Source organism: Arachis duranensis, chromosome 7 (genome assembly GCF_000817695.3).
Source record: "Arachis duranensis cultivar V14167 chromosome 7, aradu.V14167.gnm2.J7QH, whole genome shotgun sequence".
Lineage (NCBI taxonomy): Eukaryota > Viridiplantae > Streptophyta > Magnoliopsida > Fabales > Fabaceae > Arachis > Arachis duranensis.
The window spans coordinates 31,659,323-31,668,238 of NC_029778.3; positions in this window are offsets into that span (position 1 = coordinate 31,659,323).

Here is an 8,916-nt window from a genome sequence, read left to right on the forward strand (position 1 = left end):
TTACGGGTCAAGAAAAGCTAAAACTTATGCCTAAATTATTTGGTGGAAAAAAAGAAAAGAAAACAAGTGTACATAATTAATTGTCTTCTAGTTCACCATCTGGTTAGTTGTTTAACTAGCAATCAAATTAACTTAGATTCATCCAAATATAAAAGCTAAAGAGATAAGTAGCCACTTGCTTGCAAGTGTCGACCATGACATCCTTATTCCTTAAAAGAAACGGAAGAGAAAAACAAAAAGTTTAAGAAAGAAGAAACGTTGAGTAAGCTCCACTTATTGGTTAAATCACGACGATCTCCCGTTAATAGTGGACGGCATTAGGTACTCCGTAGATGAATGGAGTTTTAAAACTCCATGAGTAAAAGAAAGAGTAAATTTTGCATATTTATTAGATGCTTTTAAATGCGAAGAGAGAGAAAAACTTTTTATTGATTTTTGTTTTATTTTAAACTAAATTCAATAGTATTTTAATAATAGGTCATTAAAATTTATTTTACGTTTATTTTTGTTTCAAATTCATTTTGAGTTATAGTTAATCTTTTTATTTAAAATTATAGTGAGTTAAAATTAAAAACTGTAGAAATAAAAATAATTTCTTAACTTTTTAATTAAATTTGTTTGGATTAAAAATTTTTTGTTTTATTATTTTTATTTTGGGCTATATTATTTTGAAATGATATCGAACTATTATAATAAAAACAAAAACAAAAAATAAAAAACTAATAAAATAAGAATATCTTTTTTATAATTAATTTTAAAAGCTTAAAATATAATTTAAAATTAAAATTATTTAATTTGAAGTAAAAATATGATTTAATTTTAAAAAAGTAACCTATAATATTAGTTAATTTTTAAAATACAAAAATGTTCTTTTAATATTAAAGTTGTTTGATTATTTTAAATATAAAAAAATTATATTTGAATTTAGAATGATAAAATTACTACTTTTGAGGATTAATTTTAAAATATATATTTAAGGATTAATTAAAAACACCCGTCTTTCTTTTTTTTAATTATTTGAATTAAAAGCCAAAAATTGAATTTTTATTCTTATTTATTTTAATTTTTTTATATTTTAGTTGAATTTAAATGTGAATATTTTTTATTATTATTTATGTTTTAAAATTAATAAAAAATTAACTTAAAAGTAAGAAATATCAATAATTTATACCAATAATAAATTAAATTAGGCTTATTCAATTTATTACTAATACAGTATATACATGATAAATTAAATAAAATTACACCAATATCCTAAATTGAATTGGATTATATAGTACAAATTTAATAGAAAACAATCTGAGCTATTGTTTAAATTAAATAATATTTTTTATGTATTAATTATTTTCTAGATATCTATACGTATAAACATTCTATTAACATTATTTCTAAAATTTTTTTCAGAAATATGAAGCTTATACATTTAGATATATTAAACTATATATTAACGTATTAAAATTTTAAAATAAAAATAAATTTTATTTTAGAACGTAGAATAATAAATTTTCATGTTTTTCTTTTAAAAAATATTGTCAAACATTTATCTACTAAAATTAATATTCGTTTCAAGATGTCTCTTTTAAAAATAATTTTTTGGATTTAAATTTTGTAATTTTTATAATGAATTTTATTTACTAATATTATAAATTCAAAATTTAAATTTAATTATAAAAGACTAATATATGGAAAAATTATTTAAATGAATTAAAATAATTTTTTAATTTTCAAAACAAATAAAAATCTTTAATTACATGAATCCATTTTTCTTTTGCGAGGACACAGATTATTCAAAATTTTGGTGATTTGCTAGATTTTTTTTTAATTTTTCTATTTTACACTATATTTATTTTTACTCTTTTTTTATACCATGTTTAAATATTAATGAGTATAATAAAATAATCACTCAATAATATTTTTTATAGTACTTACTAATATATTTAATTGTATTTATTAATAACTTTTATAGTATAATAAAAATATGATATAAAATAGAAGAATAAAATATTATATATGTTAAAATTATAATAAAAGTATTAACAAATTCTATCAAAAAAATATTAATAAGTAATTATTTTATTATACTGTTTAATATTTGTTATAGTATAATAAATATTTAAATATTAATTTGTAATTAAGTATTTATAGTTTAAATATAAATATTTTTTTGTAGTTTTACAAAAATAATATATTAATTGTTTAATGATTTTATCAAGATGTATTAAAAGCTTCATTAATGTAATGTCTTCTAAGATATCGTGCTAATACATATTATAATATTAATAAGGTAAAGGAATTTCAAAACTCCAAACAATAGAAGAGTATCGTAACATTCACCCGTTAATAAACAGTCTTTCGAGTTGATTCTTTTTAGAGAAAGATTAGCAGGCTAATAATTTTGATTAATTTTAGCTAACATTTTAGATTAATATTTTATTTTTATACTATTAAAATTAACTTCTATTCTATTATATAAAAATCAGATGTCTGCACTTAATGATAAAGTTGACGTGGCATGCTTCAGAGAGTGTTTTCCGATTTAATTATTTTAACTCATTCAATAAAATTTATTGCACTGACTTAATTATATCAACTAATTAATTTGATTAGATATTTAAATATTAATATAATTAAATAATTTAATTTATATTACTTAATTAATTATATTACATTAATTATAATTTGTTATATTAGTGAATTAGTCTTTTCATTTATAAAATCTAAAATAAAATAAATAAATTGTTATTTATTCTAATTAAATTTATTTATATACTATATATGAATTAACGTTAATTTATAAAACATAGAACTTGTGGATTGTGATAAAAACGCAAATCAAAAAAAAAAAAACGCATACAATTATAGAAGAATTAAATCTTTTTCTCTTTATTTATTTTTAACCATCGTTTTAGATTTTAATTTTTTTAAAACCATTGATAGTGAAATTTTATTGATACTAGATAAAATTATAGAAAAATCTACGAAGCAGTATAAATTGTTGCTCTTTCAATTAAATCATACCACATACAAAAATAAATTAAATTAAATAAATCGAATTTGCATTTCTATATAAATCGAATTGAATAAATTCGATTTAGGCAAATACGTAGTAAATTGAATTCATAAGATTCGAATTATATGCAACTTCTGAATAATTATAATGATATGGGTATTTTATATAAAAATTAATGCAAAAATAATTTAAATTTTGTACAATATTTTTTTGTATTTATGAGACGGTGCCGTTTTGACTTAAAAAAAAACCTAAATCTCCAACGGCTTAAGCCCGTAACCCAGTCTCACTCTCACACTCCTCTCCTCTCTGAAATTGACGTGAAATTTTAAAATTGAAAAAAGATCCCTAACTCCCCAAATTGCGAGCCCGCAGCCACCGCAGCGTCAGACTGAGAGAGAGAGCGTACTGAGATAGAAGAAGAAACTATTATAGTTAAAGCAATAGCAGAGGCTGAAGGCCAGGTCAAGCGCATGAAGCAATTGACTGAGGATCATAAAAGGAGAATGCTTATAGAACGGATACAGGTTGAAAGAGATAAATGGCTTGCTGCGATCAACACATCCTTTGGTAAATAATAATAATAATAATGATAATAATAATAATAATAAGATTATTGAGAGTGCTTAAAAAGAATACTTATCATTGGCATTTAGACTCATCACATAATTTTTAGAGAAAATGATAAATAAATTCTTGATTTTTTAATTTAAAATAAATAAAATTTATTAATTAAAAATACAAAAATAATTTTCATATTTTAAAATATGAGACATATAAATCTTTTTGTTCAAAATATATAAAGATAAATAGTATTTATAACTTAAGTACAAAATGACTTTTACTTTTTTAACTAAATTTTGGATGAATTAGACTCACTTGATTAAAGAAAAATTATAATAAAAAATATTTTAAAAAATCATTTTAACAAAAGGACTAAAATAAAAAAATAATACAACACTAGAAATAAAACTAAGACTTAATTTAAACAGTAGGAACTAAAACAATATTTTATCCATTTTTAAATTTAAACTTTCATATATACGCACAGGCACACATGAAAATAAAAATCGAAAACTATTTTTTTTTGTCAATAATCAACCAATAATTTTATTTCTCTCTTAGCCTTTGTCCATCAGTATTTTGATTATGTGTATGAGGGAGGATTCGAGAAAATCGGAGGGGGAGAGAGATAAGGAGTGGCTCATTTCGTGTTCAGCTCCATTGAAGTTCCCATTTTGCGTGTGACAGTTATGGATTGTTCCATTTCGTGGTTGGTATACATGACTTGCTTTATTTCATGGCTGCCTCCATTGGAATGGGTTTTCTGATGCACACAGTACCTTCTCATCCATTTCGTGTTCACCTCCCTTAAAATAGAGGCTAATTCCATTTCGTTGATGCTTCACATGAAATGACCATGCGCAATTCAGGAACACTTTTAAGCCATTCGCATTATGGGAAATAATATTTTTCTCATGCGTATATAAATAAAAAAGTCTCAAATCTTCATGTACTATTTAGGTTAATTAATTATTTAATATTATTTAAGATATACTCTGTCATAATTTAAAATAATATACTATTTAATCTAAATTAGTACATAAAATTCTATATTAATTGAAAAAATATAAAATTTGATGCTTTTGTGTAGATCTATTTAACACGATTTAAATAAATTAAAATTTTAAAATTATATTTAAATTTAGAGTTTTATTTATTATTTAAATTGAATTGTATTTATTTTTAAGTCATGATTGGGTATATTTTAAATAATATGATGTAGATACTCATTGATTTAGTTTAATAATTTAAAAAATAATTCAAAAAAACTAAACCAATACAAAAAAAATTTTAACTACGAAAGTATACTACTAAAATTGTATAAAATCAAATACGAGATTAGATAATTGAATACTTATTATTTGTGTTTCATTTATTTTTCTTGACTTAACAGTGTCGAAGAACAACAATAATACAAATTTTGACATATATAAAAATGTGCATCATATTATTATTACTACAAGTCAAATAACAGTGCGTCGAGAAACTGGTACCTCATCTAATATTCTCAGTTTACAATCTAGTAAAGATAAATGTGACATTTTTTTCACTGTAATTGACTCATATTTATCTAAATTTAATTTATATCAGTTTAATGACAAAAATTTTCTGTTATTTCTCATTACTCATTCATAGGGAAGCAACTATCTATGTATGGTGTACACTGTGTCTCGCATGGAATTGGACAGGAAAATACTCCTCCTAATTATGTAAGACCTTCTACATCAGAGATAAGATCTAAATCTTTAACTCTATGAATGGATTCCTCATTGACAAGAACTCCACTGTCCGTGTTAACAAATAGTACGTATAATTATTGATTGCCAAATGATTCATACACCAATATTTAACAAAAAGTATACCTCATCAGAAATCATTTATATAACATAGATTTATTACAATTCTAGCATACTCCAGTGTACAAGGACCCGCCAATAATGTAACGGAAGTCGTTCCGCAAAATCAGCTTCCATCATACTGCGATTCCCACAGATCGTGCCTAACAGAAAGGTAATTTAAAAAAGATGATCATCATTATTATATTCTTTTCTTTCCTATAGTGTCTAACATTTAATTGAATAAAATTGAACTTTTTGTAAAGAAGTTCTACTATAATTGGGGTGCAAAAAAGACAATCTTCCTCTGTTGTTGCTTCGGTGGCTATTAATTTGGCACAACTTTATGAAGATGTAAATTTATCGACTGTTAGGATGCACCCATCAAGCGGTGACATACAAAGTGGCCAAAATGTTGACCCTTTTGTTGATGATGAAGGTAATTTCTCATTATATTAAGAATTTAAGTTTGTAGTTTGTAAGAGATATGAATTATTAGTAATACATCAACATATATATTTGCTTTTTTTATAATTTTTATTTATTGTAGTTTTGAATGGTTATGATGACTTAATGTTGGATGTGGATATGGAAGATAATTTATACCATCCTCAGAAACCTTAGACAGTATGTAAAAATTTTATCTGTATGTTTATTTGCATCTTTGGGTACATCATGGACTAAATTGCATCGGTATGACAACTGAGTATCTAAAGAGAGTTCATTCGGCAGATGTCTAGGATATAGGAAATCCTATTTATCAATGTCAACACTGTAAAGCATGGATGTGGTCTGGAGAAAGTCTTGCTAAATCCAAACAGTCGTCCCAACCAAAGTTTTCATATGTTGTATAGAAAGAAAGATCGAGCTTCCTCTACTTTCTGTGCCTCCTGATGAGCTCATTCAGCTTCATATTGGAGGAGATCAAAGAAGTATTCATTTCCTAAAAAAATATAAGGACATTTAATTCAATGTTTTGTTTTACATCAATGGCCGAAAAAATTGACAGTGGGGTAAACAATGGGACTGCTCTTCCAATTTTTAAGCTTGGGGATCAAAACTACCACAGCATTGGTAGCTTACTTCCTCCTGATAGTTTGCGACCAACATTTGCCCAGCTATATATCTATGACATAGAAAATGAGATTGATAATCAAATAGGCACACTTCAGTAATTTTTTGCAACCAGTCAAACTTTTTAGTTATTTCTTATCTGTGAGAGAAAATAATATAAATTTTATTGTTTTTTCTTTTCACAGTTCCAATGGAGCTATAAATGAGCGGGATAGAGAAATTGTGGTAATATTAAGAAACATGCTAGATAAATATAATAGTTTAGCAAAGAGTTTTCGCTGTGCAAGAAATAGGTACCAACAGAAAAATTGCACAAACATAAAGCTTAAGTTAATTAGTAAAAGGACTACAGATGGCAGGACATACAACTTGTTGTCTGCATCTGAAGTGGCTGCATTGATTGTTGGCAATGTTGAGCAACTTAGCAAAGATAGAGATATTATTATAGAGAGTCAATCTAGAAAGCTCCAGCGGATTGATGTTTTTCATCCATCTTATTTAGCCTTGCAATATCCATTGTTGTTTCTGTATGGCAAAGATGGATTTCGTTTGAGTATTGCAACATCAGATTCTATCACAGCTAGGCCTACAAAGAAAAACAAAACAATCACTTTGCGATAATTCTTTACTTTTTTACTACAGAAAGGACGAGTGAATCTCCGTTAATTTTGAGATCAAAGAGATTATTCCAACAGTTTCTGGTAGATGCCTACACAATGGTGGAATCAGAGAGGTTAAAATTCTTTAGGTGTAAACAACCACAGTTGAGGGTTGATAAATACAAATGTCTACATGAAAGTCTTATAAACGGGGATGTAGATGCTGCAAGGCTTGGCAAAAGAATCATTCTTCCCAGTACTTTTACCGGTGGACCTAGGTATATGATGAATAATTGTAAAGATGCATTTGTAATTTGCAGATATACAGGATATCCTAGCTATTTTATCACCATGACCTGTAACCCTGAATAGGATGAGATAAAAAGAGATGTGACTCCCATTGGATTGAAAGCAGAAGACCGTCCTGATATATTGTGTCGAGTTTTCAAGATCAAGCTTGATGGTTTGATTGATGACCTAAAAGAGAAAAAAATCTTTGGCAAAATTTTGGGATGTAAGTCTATGTTTATGCAACGCTTTATTAAAATCTTATGTTGTAATGCTTTGCTCATTTGTCTTTTTTAATTTTTAGACGTTTGCACTGTAGAGTTTCAAAAGAGAGGGCTTCTGCATGCACATATCCTTTTATTCATGAGTAACGAGTTCACATAGATAAACATACAACAGCTAAGATTCCTGATGAAAATGAAAGGCCAAATCTACATGGAGCTGTTCAAAATTACATGGTACATGGTCCATATGGTCCGTACAATAAGAATTCACCTTGCATAAAGAATGGATCCTATTCAAAGTTCTATCCTAAAGAGTTTAGACAGTGAACACTCATTGATGAGGCCGGATTTTCCAAATATAGGCGTACTGATAATGGTCGAACAGTGAAGAAAAGAGAATGTGTACTAGACAATAAGTTCACTATTTCGTATAATCCATAATTGTTGCTCAAGTTTGGGTGCCACATAAATGTGGAATACACATGCCAAACAAGTTCTATTAAGTATCTATTTAAGTATGTACACAAAGGTAATGACCGTATAACAGCTACTCTATACAATGCCGGTGATCTGTCAGAAGCCACACAAGTTGTTGACGAAATTAGGAATTACTACGATTGTAGGTACATTTCGGCATGTGAGGCAGTCTTGCATTTATTTGGATGTGAAATGTAAGAGAAAGAACCATTTGTTATTAGACTTCCATTCCATTTGGAGGATGGGCAACCTGTGGTTTATGGTGAAACTTCTAATGTGAATGATATTGTCGAAAGAGCAATATCTCATAAGTCCATGTTTTTGGGATGTCATATCCCTATACTCGAAGTCTGACTTATGCTGACTTTTCAACCAAGTTTGTTTCTTCAAAGTGGTTTCCTCGAAAGAAAGGATTTGCAATTGGAAGGTTGACTCATGTACCTGTAGGTAATGACGCGTTTATATTCAATTTTGATCTTACTTATTTAATGATTTAAATTTAAAATCTTAACAGCCTGTACCCCACATCCATTTTATTCGACTTATCTACACTAGAAAATAAATGTTTAAATAACTTTCAACAGTTATAATCTGTAGATTATACAATTTTTTATTTTTCTATATTTTTTAGGAAAATTATTCTTATGCAGATGTGTAACTACATACTAATAAAAATAGCTTAGCTTAATCCATTTAACAACTTAAAAGTGAGATTTTAACCAAGTTTTTTGCAGCAAATACCGAAGAATATTACCAACGACTTCTCTTAAATACTCAAAGAGGATGTATGAGTTTTCGAGATATATGAACAGTATGAGGAACAATTTATGCTACGTATAGAGATG